The sequence below is a fragment of the Mycetomoellerius zeteki genome, unplaced genomic scaffold (genome assembly GCF_001594055.1).
Source record: "Mycetomoellerius zeteki isolate Tzet28-1 unplaced genomic scaffold, Tzet1.0 scaffold382, whole genome shotgun sequence".
Lineage (NCBI taxonomy): Eukaryota > Metazoa > Arthropoda > Insecta > Hymenoptera > Formicidae > Mycetomoellerius > Mycetomoellerius zeteki.
This window is the reverse complement of record NW_017257373.1, coordinates 525480-540343: the sequence shown is the minus strand read 5'-3', so window position 1 is coordinate 540343 and position 14864 is coordinate 525480. Positions and strand designations below refer to the sequence as shown.

The window sequence follows — 14864 nt, the reverse complement described above, 5'->3', positions numbered from 1 at the left end:
GTATGTCCATTAAATCATGTTTAATTACGAGATAATATTTATTTATTATGAAGGATGCATGTATCCAGTAAATTTAAAATAGAGATTACGGAAAGAATGATTTTGCTAAAGTTTTAAGAATTTAGCTATAATACAAAACGGAAAATAATTTTGGACTATCATAATGATTATATAAAATATTTGAATTTATTGCTAGAATGTTAAAGATTTTTGCAGCAATGTCATCAACGTTTTAAGCGTTCTAAATAATTATTTTCATGGTCCAACAAAATTATTTTCAGATGTAGCTAATTAAATTTTTAGATACTTAAACAAAAAAAAACCGTTCTTTCTATGCTCACTAATAATCCAATCTAAATGCATTTAGAGCGTTGCAATTTATGCGCGATGCAAAAAGATATTGTTAGTATGTAAAACAACTTCTACAGAAATAAGCTCTACAGAAATAATCTGTCGCATCTTAAGGCCGGTATTACTTCCCTTTCCCTTAATACCATTTTATCGCTGTGTTTGCATTCTGTAGCAAAATTCCGTCTTTCTCTTCTTCTTCCTTTCCACAACTTGCGGACAATTCTTAACAATTCTTTATTCCCACGCGCTTGACGATGCGTTTTCTTTCCTAACTCTCTGCTCGCGCTTCGTTTCTCCGTCTACTTATCTGTCTCTCTTTGTACTCCCTTATCTCTCTGCTCTATTTCATATTCTCATTTTTCCCACTGCGTACCTCACCCCTACATTACTATCGTGCATTCCTCGCTTGCTGTATATTGACGTAAAGGCGTCGTAAAATTCAGCTGCTCGCTGGAATAGTAAATCCTCCAAGGCGCGACCGGGCCGCATAAAAATCGACGTGTTTCGACGATGGCGCTGCGGGCTTTTCAAAGTAAAGCTCATCTCCCCAGCGGACCCGATGTTATCAACGGCCATCGTGGTCGGACCGCGAGCCATAGCGGCGAGCCTCGAAACACCGTGCACCTCGCATGAAGCTCAATCCAGACCGCAGGGAGCTTCTATTTTCTGCACAGGACACAACACGGAGATGCGCCACGCGAGGTGCCGTCCGAACTTGCACCGAAACCATTAGTTCCCCGGCAAACTGTTGCGAGGGCATTATCGTTACTTTCTTGGATTTCCAGCGTTCTCGCCTCTCGTAATACAATGCACGAAAGGAATGTTCTCTGTAAAAGAGAACCGATAAAGCTCGTTCCGCACGATTTATAATTCGTGACAGAATCTGAAAGGAAATTCTATATAATTCTCTTTGCCGCATAATATGTAAAAAATTGTATAATTGAGATTCTGTTCGTGAAGTTAGAATATTTTAATTACAATGTAAATTATATTTTCTTATTGATTCATACCTTTGTATGAGAGATATCTCTTTATAAATTCTATATAATTCTATATAATTCTCTTTGCCATGATATAAAAAAAGAACCGTGCAATTGAAATTCTATTCGCACAAAGTCAGAATATTTTAATTACATGCGTAAATTATATTATATTTTCTCATTAATTTATAAATACTTATGAGTTTATATCTTTCTACATATTTCACGTTATATTAAAAAATTAATAAATGTTGTGATGTACAATTGCGATAAAAATTTGTTTCGCATAATAGTTTAATTCATTACCGTGCAAACCGTTTCTGTTTTATTCGGAAATAATCGCGATTTTGCAGCCGCTTAAAAAAAAAAATCAAAACTTGCGCTGCCCGTAAATACCCACGTAAATAAATAACGTGGTTAAAAAATCGTGTATATCCGTTTATTATGCTCGAATTCAGCCGGTGCGCGCGGTGCTGATCCCTATGCACGAAAATTCAATTCGAGCCGTAAATCCCATTATATCCTCTCTTCTGCGGATTACAGGCTTTAAAATGCCGCGGAGCGGGCTCGAATTTTCTCACCCGTCTACGAATCAGCGGTGGTGTTCGTTGTGGAGGAAATAATTTTTCTTTAAGCCGGTATATACCGGACTGAGCACGACGACATTTCGCCGTTGGTATCCCATCAAACATCATCGTTTGTTTGCGCGAGCCTTAAAATCCGACCGAGAGACGAGCAAATTAATCGCGCAGTGTACAGTGTGGAAATGACAGTTCGTGCGACACAAACGCGCACGATGGATAGAACTGATGTGATCGCTGTTAGGTTGGAACATGGCCCGTTCATGTTCATACACGCTAATATGCGTCAATCGCTTTTCCATTTGCGAGAAATTTCATAGAAGACTATTGTAAAGTAAACGCCTTGATGACAGATCGTCTAATTTTGTTATTACACTGTTAATTCGATATTTATGAAACTATATTATTATTAATCGTGTAAAAATACGCGTGATACATTTTTACGTAAAATAAATTTACTCGTGCTTTAGATTTAAGTAAATTTTTATCGGTTATATCGTTAAATTATGTATTATATGAATAATTAAGAAAATATTACAAAAATTTGTACAATCCGATACCTACTTTTCTAGATTATATTCTCGTGTAGAAAAATTGGTTAATTAAAATTCATTTTATAAGAAATAATATGGAAACAACATTATAATTTTGAATACAACATGCGAGAATAAAATGCAAAAAACAGCAGATAGCAAATTAGATGATTAACTCCGAGATACTCTGATAACTAAAAATATAAGTCTGTTTAACGAACTTCAATCAATGTTTATTTTCTTTCTTTCTTTCTCTCCTCTTCTCCGACTGTCCTTCTTTTCCTGTACTTAAATAAAAAGTCAGACGCTTGCCAAAAATATTCCACAGAATAAGCTCAGTCGTAACCGAATATCTGAGTGAATTTTTCTTTCAATCGAAGGTGCTCAAATATCGCGCAGTCGCGCATTTATTTTTGCCATTCCATTAAATTAACACTTCCCTTAATTCGAATTGCAAATATTCAGCAATCCGCTACGTCGAATTTGCCTCAATAATGAAAACTGGCTACTTTATGCGCGATATGCGCTTTCGCCTCGGGTCAGGCGCAGCGGATCGATCGGCGTAAATTGGAAAATCGCGTTGAGTCCCGTGTAACGCATCCACGTATTCAACCGCGCACTAATCCACTCTCACCAGTCCTCCTGACAGTGTAAATATCTCCGTGTGTCCCGGCTCGCTGAGTGGCTCGTTCTCATCGAAGTTCGATTCAAACGGAATAATTCGCTACCTCCGTTAGCAGCTGGCCAGAGACGCGTACGTATGTAAATAGTTATCGTTTTTCCCGCACGGAAATGTCCCGCGACGCTCCGCGACGCGTCCCCGGTGATAATTAAATAATCGTGGCCGCTTATCGAGTTCCGATGCTTCACCGTCAAAATGGCGAATTGGTCGTTCAACGCAATTCTCACTCGTGAATTTTATGATTCTCTTAAGAGACTTATTGTTTTATTGTATTATTCTGAGCGCTCTTGATTTCAATGATAAAAAATGCTGAGAATGTTACATGAATAAACCGTATCTCTATTATTACGAAAATATCTATTAATAAAATGATTAACAAAATCAATACCGATACAATATGACAGAATATACATATAATATTTTATCGTTATTGTTTATCATATTAAAAATTATATTATAACATAAACTATTACAAAAGAATGAGAATATAAAGGAAGATAAATAATATGTACGGCGCAAATTTATCAATTTGTTAAAAGTAGAACGTTGTCGCAAGCCAAAAGAGAAAAGAAATGAAAATGAATATTAATTGAAGTTTACAAAGCTCGTGTTTTTTTCTTTTAGATGTATCTCGGGTAATTTTCTGTGTCTACTATTTTCATTTTCTTTTTCCATATTTTCTATTTAAAATTATAATTTCTTTCTCCATATTTATTTCTAAATAGATTTTTTAATTTATTAATTTTCCTGCGCGAGAATATAATTTCAAATGGAACAACGTGCAAAAACAATGTTGACACTTCTGCCTTTTGCGACTAACTGTTACATAAGATAGTTTAGCAAACTGCCGACGGCCTGAAAATGGAAGCTTGGATAGATGGGAGAATAGTTGCCGTTCCTTACGTTGAAGAATCGTTAACCCTTCGGAGTTACTTCGTTGACGCCGCTCGAGGCGTCCTGCTGAGCGTCAGGACTCTGAAAAACACAAGAATTTACGAAGAATGCTTTCAGCAAACTTTAAGTAGCCCGAGTAAAAACAAGAGAGAACGCGAATTCCGAAGAAAAGAGGTTGACGTATTCCGGGAAATAAAATGTTTTTCTTAATTAGTATTATAAGTCGCAAGAAACTTAATTCTGGTGTCCAAACGATATTTATTAACCGAAAATAATTATTTTTGGATAAATTTATCTTTTCATTTTAATATCTTCGTAAAGTTAACAAAATATTTTTATAATCAATTATTATAAAAAGACCGTACATATAGCGAATTTGTTGTTTCTCTGTTAAATTCGGTTTTAATTAGACTTCTTTAAATCTTCTCGGTTTTAATTAGACTTACTTTGAATAAAAAAAAAAGAATTTCTCTTCGCGAGATATTATATAGATAGATACAAAAAGTTTATTGAAGCGTGAATCGAATTTAATAAAAATATACGGCAAGTTTTTGTATTACCAGCTTAATAGATAACATCACAATCGAATCCCTAATTTTGTGTCACTCGCAACAAAAATTGAGAATTCGACTGTGATTTTTATTAATTAAGCTGATAACAAAATGGGATTTATATTTTTATCAAAGAAACTTGAAAGCAAGATTATATCTCAAAGTAATATTTAGATATTAATCAGAAAAGTTGATTCTTCGATACACATTTTAATAGACTTTCTCTAGAAAAGAAATTCTCTTTTTAATAACTCAGTTTTAATTAGAATTATTATGCTTCAAATTTTTAAAAGGAGAATTTCTTTTACTGAGAAAGTCTTTTGAAGTGGAATCGATAATCACAACTATCTTGATTAATAAAAATATTACTTCGAGATACAATCTCGCTTTCAAGTTTATTTAATAGAAATTCGCGGCAAGACCTTGTTACCGATCTAATGAGCGACATCACGCTCGAATCCTCAATTTTTGTTCCGAATGGTATTATTATACCTATTCAACCCTTTTGACAATGAGTCTCTCCCTTCCCCCAGATCGAGTTTCAGCATCGAAAGCATGGTATTGTCACTGTGGCCAATTCAGCCCTTGGCAGGCCGTTTCACCGTCGCAGCTCGCATTGGAGAGATTTTGCCGAGTGTGGACCCACCGCTCTCTCGTGACGTGTCACGCGTAAACACGGGTGCGCATACACGCGAACGCTCTGCACAAAGGTTATACGCCGTCTCTTGCATCTTTCTCTCTTTCTCTCTCTCTCTCTCTCTCTCTCTCTCTCTCTCTCTCTCTCTCCTTCCCTCTGCCTCTCTCTCGTGTGCAGCGAACGATGGACGGTATCGCGCACCAACCAGCAAGAAGTTGGTTCTCGTGTTCGTTGGGTGTTACGTGCCCGCGACGCATATCAACCGTAACTTTCTACCGCTTTTTGCGGTCCCCGCCGTCGACATTCACGGTGAAAACTGCTGATTTCCAGCGGCGGGCGCTCTCACGGGGCACATATTGTGTACCCTGCAAAACGAGCGTCGACTCTCGCCGAATCGAGACGAAATTTCATGAGAATCTGTGTGCGAGAGTCGGTTATGTACCAACATACGCGCTTCACATCTATGCTTCACAGGAAGTGTTTGTCTTGCGTGTTGATGACCGATAAATATATAAACTTCGCACTGAAGGGAATGTCCTAGTCATCGACAAGTGCCACCTTAATCATCATATGTCCTTTGTAAGATACAGAATGGAAAGTCGTATTGACAGATGTTAAAAGCATGATTGACATAAATAGATCTAGATTGTAGTCGGAAGTTCATGTGACACGCTTTATAGTGAATTTGATCATCTGCTCTTATATACAATCTAAATTTTCACAACTCTAAATTTTTTTAACGTTAAAATGCAATACATGCATGACAATATCCAAATACGAAAAAATAACGTAATTATCTTGACCAATAAAATATTCATATACGTACGTTGTCAAATAATGTTATTATATAATTTTAAAAAGGAGAAAATAAAATAATAGATAATTTTAAAAACAGAAAAAAGAAAAAGACACTGTAAGATTGGACGCACAATATTGGGCATGCGTAAGTTGGACACACAAGATTCGAAAGAGGAAAAAGGTATTTTTTAATTTTTATATGATATTTGCGACATCACGAAATTGCAACAGTTAAATATTTTTTACTCGCGTTTTTAATCGCGTAAAAAATTGAGGACCATAAAATAGGATATGTAAGCGGGAAGAAGGGGATCAGAAGTATGATCAACACGTTGTGAGAGTTTTATTTTCACAGCATACCGAGCGATTGTCTAATTTGTTTATCCATTTTGTTACACTATTTACTAACGATGCAAAGTCTCGCAGGACTATTTATAATGCTCAAAAAATTTGCACCCTTTAAATCTTTACGATATTGAATTTTTGATTGCTTTTGTAAAATGCGTATCACTATAAATGATAAATTTACTGTGCATCTGCATTAGAATTCACATCAGATAAACGGAAATTTCATATAAAAGTTACATGTCAGCTACGTTTTTAATGGACTAAAAATTTATTCTCTCTCTCTTTCTCTCTCTCTTTCTCTCTCTCTAGAGTTAACGAATACATTGGAGCTTAAATAAAATTCTATCAATTATAAAAAATATATTGGCTTAGAATAAAAATTCATGGCGCTATAAACTTTGAAATTCAAGCAGCTGCAACTTCGTTCCAAAGGAACAACATTTAAATTAAAAAAAGTTATTCGAAAGCTTAAAATCTCTAACAATATAAGGTAAATACAATGAAGTCAACGACTAAAATGAAGGAACAAAAAAATTAAAAATTTAATTAGGGCGATGAAAAAATAATTGAAATACATAGATTCATATTTTTTAAAAATCGACAAATAATCACAAGACGTTTCGCACGCACAGAATCTTTATCAGTTGCAACATGGTACATAGTTTTAACGATGTATCTTTTTCTATATTTTAATAAATTGTATTATAATATATTATCATTGTTATTTGAACTATTGTATGTCGATTTTATATAGTAATATTATGAACAATAACACGAATGTGTGTATGCTTAAATATATATCAAAATAAATTATTTATATAGACTTTAATTAATTGTGAAATGTAGAAAAAATTAGAAAATGTTAATATTACGGACTCATACAATAGCATATGAATACAGATGGAGATATTCTTGCAAAATAGCTGACCATCGTACGATGTATTCTACGAAAATAAAATCATAGAAACTGAGTAAAGAGACACGAAGATCAAAGCAAATACCAGAAAAACTTGATTTGCAGTATTTCGGTGGAGGTACTTCATAAATATTGCAGCCATAAGGGAGAGAAGAGCACTACCAATGTGAGAGAAGTACAAGCACGTATCACACGTGTGATATGCGAGATGTGTATTTTTAGAGTAAATTTGCGTGAACTTTTTCGAGGAAACGTGTTAAGAAAACTAAAGATCTGACTCACAATCAGATTTATAATCAGCGATCCAAAAAATCGATAAGATATTTTTCATAGAAAACATTTTTTAAAGATATGATCTGCTATATTAAATTGGCCATTTTGAATTTTAGAAATCCGATTTCACATTCGTTGTCGACAGCCAGCAAAACACCCAGGTACGAAATTTTAAATTGACGAACTAACAAACTCATGTTTTAAGGCGTATGGACTGACATCTTAATGAACTTCGATTCTTCCGTAACTCTTAAATCAATTCTAGACTCAACTTGAAATTAATTTGTGATTGATGTCTCATTATAAGATATCATTTATCATACAATTCAATTCTAAAATTGCTGGACAAAAAACAATTTTTGTAGACGCTCTTTAAAAAGTTCGAGAAAATTTATAAAATCTTCATTTTTCACACAATATCATGTCCGTGCAAAATTGCTTCTAGAACGATAATCACCTCGAGGAAATTAATGAGATACTTTTCCCATTACAGTGTCATGATGTATCATGTTCTTGATACATTAGCTTTCGACGAATGATCAATATTTCACTTGAAGGAAGCTTAAGGAATAAAGCCTCTTTGCGCGAAATGGGAAAAAGCTTCTTAGGAACGCCAGGTATGCCATCTTCTCGACATCCGATAAATACTTTCGACAAGTTACGTGTGGTTAAGTACACGTTTTCACATTCTAGCGCGACGCGTTTACCGAAGAATGATCCTCCGAGTTTTAACGAGACATCTGTTCCGTCTTATGTAGCTTCTTCCATCGTAAACTCACTCTTTCGTGCTGTTTACCAAGAAAGAAAATTTACTCTCACTGTTCTCCATTGCTTTCATCCGAGAACGGACCGTGGCGCTTGTTAAATATTGAGTTTATTAAAAACGTTGATTGTGAGTAACATTGTCGTGGATCGACCCCTTAATTAATTTAGTACAGAAGGTCTGCAAAATTTCAGCCAAAAAATAGCTATGGATTACACTAACACGAAAGAAAGTTCCTTCGATGTTAACGAGTTTTTTTTTACCTCGTATGCCTCTTAGATTCTCAGCGTTATAAAAAACGCGCCAAAGTTTCTGTCTCTTGAGCGACTGTATAATCTTAAAAGTTTACTACAGTCAGCAGTACCTAAATGTAATATTCGTTGGTGTATGTAGTCGTATAGGTGATTAAATTGATTTATTTCCCTTCCATTAAAATTTAATTTCGGATAGAGACGAGACGTGAGTTAATTTCCTGTATGTTTTTACTGCAGTTAATCCTCGATGTAGGTATTTTGCGATTCCAGTTTTTGTACAAACAGCAGTTTTATATAAATAACTAGGTTTAAATTAAAGTTTAATTTACATCAAAACAATCCGAGAGATACATGCAATTATTATTTATTAAGAGATTATTAAGAGATTACGAGTGTAATGAGTAATATTAATAATATTATCCATTAATTTCCTCAAAACGGAATCTTGTCATGTCGGTACTGCTTTTCATAGGCAAAACGAAAAATTTTCTGCGACGTTAAATTAATAGCAACAATAAACAGATAATTAGTAGATATGTATTATAAGAATGTGTGAAACTGTGAGGTCCCAGAATTATCAACCACTTGAGCGATTAATACTGTCTTTCGCATATTCAGTTAATATTTTGACGACAAAAATATTTAATATTGAAAGAAATGAACTCCTTAGAAGCCAAATTAATTGACTTTATGTAATAAAAGGTAGAGAAAATTGTCGAAGGAATAAATTAATCATGTACTCTCTCTTAGATACTAAAATTCAAACACTAAATGAAATTGATCGGTTTGACCTCTGATGCTCGTTTCGATCAATGTATGTTAATCTTGATTCACTTACTATTCATCTTCCTCTAATTCTAGAATTATAAAAGATGAAGAGCAAGTTGAACCGAGATTAAAATTAACTCTTTAACACACACGATTGGGTTATTCGTGTCCTGCGCATTTTTTTCCATTGGAAATACTAGAGAAGTCTTTAGCTAAATAATGAATTTTATTTTTTGTATTTTTTAAATACATAATAAATACTTTCTAAAGATATTAAAGTATATGTAAGAATCACTTAATAATTTTTGTAAAAGTGATGAAAATTAATCCAGGATACGATCGTATAATAAATCATGTGTAATAAAGGACCGGAATATCATCGTGTATTCCATACAACACAAAATATTCTAGCAATATTGCAGCAACATTGCAACGTTCCAGCAATATTACCGGAATGATCTATGATGTATGAGGTATTAAAGGTTAATCTACATTGGTGGAAACAGGTTTGAGAGGTTCATATATTGATCATGCCGCTGGTCTTACAGTGGTATTAGCTTGCGGAGTAAATAAAAGAAAGGGAATGACATTAAAATATCGACACTGTCGAAATACCGTAAGCTCCACGTTATGTGGGACAAGCAACCACCACAGGCGGCTTCGGCGATCGCTGAAAGCCTGCTGTGTCGCGTCGGCGCCACATCGTCCTGTCGAAAGCCGGATCCCCCGGCTTAAAGCACGCGGCCTCGCGATTCCGATAAAGTTTTCGTTACGGGATACATCGCTCGTGCGCGCGTATACGTTCGAGGGAGCCCGTAGTCGATTTTTCGCCGCGCGGAGAACGGCTCTTCCGGCGGCGCGCGAGAGAAGAGAACGAGGGGGTGAAATGCGGAGCGCGGGGCAACGCGATGCAATAGTGGCTTATAAGTACACTCATGAATAATGCAACAGCGCGAACAAAAGTGCGCGGTGTGCGCGCACGAGCTCTCTCTCTCTCTCTCTCTCGCGCGCGCGCGCGCGCGTCCCGCCATATAATACTTGTGTATTTTACAAACACCGCCCGACGTTGGCCGCATTTTCACGACGACGTCGCTGCATCTAGACGCGTATACGTACGCGCGCGTACGCGATTTAAATAACGCTTATCATTTTCATTTTACGGCCACGGGAAGCCTCGTCCATAAATTAGCATAGACGATCCCTTACGTTCATTTTGCGCCTTGGGATCCCGGCGGTTCGCCTGCCACCATATTGACGTTTATTTCCGGTTGAAGGTGCGAGGACAATTTCCCGCATTACGGTGCGGTATGTATATGGGTTGAATGTAAATAACACACTGACAGTTCGGGGCGAGGACTTCGTGAGAAAGCGCGCGATGAGATCGACATCAAGAAGTCTCTGTGTCTTCTTTAACTAAACACGCGTCGAAAAGAAACATCTTTAACACTTTAAAAATGTAGAATGGTTGACTAAGGTTACACGTTATTTTTTATTTTTAATCAGATGCTTAGTAATTGCGATTCTCACGTGACAAATGCTCGCTATTCCGTTTATTATTTGCGGTGAATAAATCGTCGCCACTGATTAATTGGTCGACGACTGTGATGCAAACGGTTATTTGACCTGGTTCATCGTCGCAGAATGGCGTTTTACATTTTTCTTCTTTTTTCGCGCCATTTTTCTGCTTTCCTTCTTGTCGGTGAGTTTAGCTTCCAAGTACTCGCAACGTTTCGTGCTCCTAAAAGCTTAAGAAACTTCTTAACGTCTGCAAAAGCGCCGTTTCGCCACGCCGTTTATACTTATAAAAAGAAGCAGAATTATGACCCGCCACGTTTGCACGGAGAAAGCGGAAGCGCGATTACGCATTACTGTTGTTTACCTTTTTAAAACCACACATGACAGAAAAAGTCGATGTAAATCCGTTTGTATAGATATAGTTTCTTTATTTTCAGCTTTATATTCACCATATTACGGAATGACTTTTTACGAATTTTAATTTAGAAGTTAAAAAGCTATTTTGAGGAAACTTATCTTTTTCTAGATGATAATATATTGTACGTGGAATAAAGTTAGAGATAAAGAAATTTTAATTACTACTGCTTGGAAAGAACGGTTTTCTGAGACATCTAAAAATTTAATTAGATACACTTCTGAAAATAATATTATTGAACCATCAAAATAAATTTTGTTTTGTTGAAATAACTCAGTAGATATAAATTATAGTAATTTTAACGATTTTTATGACAATAACTAAAATTATAGTCATTTTCGGTTGCCATGTGTATATTTGTATACATTTGTTAACAGAACTATATTATAGTAGTAATAATCATAATTATAACATGTAATTATAGATACAAATACCAAATACTTTTCTCAGTGTTTACACATCGGATATATACATTTCGTTACCAAATTTAGTTCGATTATGTTATTTGGAAGCTACATTCAAGGCCTCCGAGCTGGACTAAAGTTACAAAATTAATACCAACTTCTCAAAATTACGTAAACAGTATAGGTATACACCTGTAAAACTGTCTACTTCGTACATAACTAAAATGCAATTTTTACGACAACGCAATAAACTCTAATGACCAGTGGCTATATAATATCCAACTAAATTGTGAAGAAATAATTTTGACGGTGGCTTCCAAAATGCAGCGCGAACTATATATAAGATATTGTAGTATTCCACAATTCCTTATTCTATAATCGCCTCCATTCCTTTATGCTTAAGCTAATTGCAAGATTTCTTGCAGCATTGCTCACTGCGCTTGAATTTCTTACATAATTATTTTGATGATTCAACAAAATTATTTTCAGATCTACAGCTAATTTTTAAATCTTTCAGCAAAATCGTTCTTCTCATACAGAACCTTTTTACGTAATATTGTACGCTTTCATACATTACGCGCCTCCAGTGCGAAAAGTGCACCGGAATTGAACAACATCCGCATTCACAGTGCCGATCGAAACGTTCAACGTCGGTAATAATCGAGTTTTTGCTTCCGTGATGTTACGTCTGCCACGCCGATCCGAATACGTCGGAGTAAATCGGCTTTCACCTCTCGCGTAATTCCCTTTGAATTGCGCGCATTACGAGCGTGCGCGTGAATAATCGTGTAACGCGATTCCGCCGCTTTCGAGCGATTAACGTCGATCGTTTAGGTCTGACGGATCGTTTAATCCAAAGTCAAACATCTGTCGACGCGCGACTGCGTCGCTTTACGTTTCAACCGAGCGGCGGCCAATCATAGTGACACGAGACGCTCGTGGCGGCACTTCGACGTTGCCCGCTCTCTGCCTGAGACACCGGCTGATGTCCTCGGTAACCGATTTGAATTGACAGAGGAGGAATTAAATTGTCGGGCGATCTGTTAGTCACAAGGGAATTACATTATTCCGTTTAATTCTACGTTAGGATAGCCGGACGCGACGTTACTCCGTGTCGAATTAATTCCAAACGATGAGATTTGCTGTATTTCTTGCAGAAATCTGGACATTCCGTTTATATAGGATAAATTATCATAATGTGAAGCCAGTTTAAATTTTCTTGCTATGTATTGTTGGATATCAAAGCAGCAATGGTAATTCAATTTGTTGAGTTAAATAATATTTTGTTTTTTTTTAACTTCCATTTGTATCAATCCATTTGTATAATGTAAATCAATCCATTTCTGTGGTTAGTTTCAAAGTAAACATCGTCCGTATAAATGTATGCATTTAGTAAGTAATAAATAAATTTGTGAGTTGAATTTAATACATTTTCTTGAGTTAAAAAAACCGTTTAATTTCTTTGTTTTAATCAAATTAACAATAATTATATTGAGTAGCAGTGACAATCTATAGATATGAGTAAAAACTCTGATTGGGTATAATTTGACATATGAATTTAACAGTATGAATAAAACAAACGGAATTATTTTGTTTGCGAAAAAAAATTATTCGAGGCGAAATAATTATAAAGTGTAAGACTTAAATAATAATATTAAACAATTCAAACAATTGCATTACAAGGCTCTAATAAATATAAATTTAAATAATAAGTAAGAGAGTTGTTCGATTAAAAGGATAATCGAGTGCATAATACATTAAGAGAAACATTATGCACAGAGAGAAATTCCACACAGAGAGAAAAATGTTTGGTATTTGTAACTATAATTATATATTACTATAATTATGATTATTACTGCTATAATAATAATAATAACAGTAACTATATATATAGTTGCAGTAACAAATGTTATAATTGGCAACCTAAAATGATTATAATTATGGTTATAACAACTATAATTATAGTCATTTTAGGTTGCCAATTATAACATTTGTTACTGGAACTATATACATAGTATATACATATGTATATACATGTATATATATATATGTATATATATGTATATATATGTATATGTATGTATATGTATATGTATATATGTATATGTATATACTATTATATACTATGTATATACTATGTATATAGTTACTGTTATTATTATTATAGCAGTAATAATCATAATTATAGTAATATATAATTATAGTTACAAATACCAAACATTTTTCTCTCTGTGTGTGTACACTCATATTATACCAAATAAAAATGTGTTATCATATTTGAAAAAATTTTATAACTTAGTCTTTATATAACACTGAGGATGACCATATTAACGATCGAAACGTTTGGTTTATTATTCTTGACGTTTTAATACGGTTATATTATCAGTAATAACATGCAAGTCGGCTCGAATGACGTTAAATACATCGATTCTTGTAAAACGTTATTAATAGTTCATTATTGTCTATACAACACAAAAGCTTGCAGGAATATTGCTACAACGTTTGTTGTAGTATTGCTGAAACGTTGCAATGATGCTGCAATGTAGCTGGAATGATCTGTGTTGTATAAGTTAATTGCGGTTCTTTTTTGTTATTACTCTTATTAATTGAAGCAAATGTGGAATTAATTTGAACATTTAAATTCAAAATGACAAAATGGATTCGTATTATTTATATCATTATACAGGGTGTTTCCAAATTAAATGGCAAAACTTCGGGAGCGTGTAGAGGAGTAAAAAACTAAGAAAAAAAGTCCTATAGACATATGCTCGTTTTTGCTCCGTTTCAGAGAAATCGAAAAAAAATGTTTACATTTCTTGCCATATCTAGCACCGACATATTTGATTACATTTTCCACTTTCTGTTATGAATTTGTCAGTCGCTCTTTGAAAGCCTTTAACAGTAGATGAATTTTGTCTTTTGCAATATGCCGCGTACGTATTCTAATAGTGAATATGCTGATATGGTTTTTGTATACGGTTTCTGCAACGGTAATGCTTTAAAGGCGGTGCGAGAATATGCACGACGATTTCCAAACAGAAGAGTGCCAAACCGAAGAGTGTTTATGTTGACATTTAATAGATTGCGAGAGACTGGAACATTTTCAATTCGACAAGAAAACAACCGATTTCAAGCAGCGTTACGAAGAGATTTGCAGGCAGGGAATCGTATTTTACAACATTTTGACAATCATCCTGAGAC

At 34.8% G+C, this 14864-nt stretch overlaps 1 protein-coding gene across 1 annotated transcript in view; it reads right to left on the bottom strand.

Moving 5' to 3' along the window:
- The window catches only part of LOC108726060 (cuticle protein 19), a 47758-nt gene extending 44626 nt beyond the window's left edge, over window positions 1–3132 (bottom strand). Inside the window, exon 1 of the mRNA XM_018453427.1 lies at window positions 3080–3132. The gene's annotated coding sequence lies outside the window, so the exon portion shown is untranslated. The remainder of the gene's footprint in view (window positions 1–3079) is intronic.
- Window positions 3133–14864: the final 11732 nt, after the last annotated feature.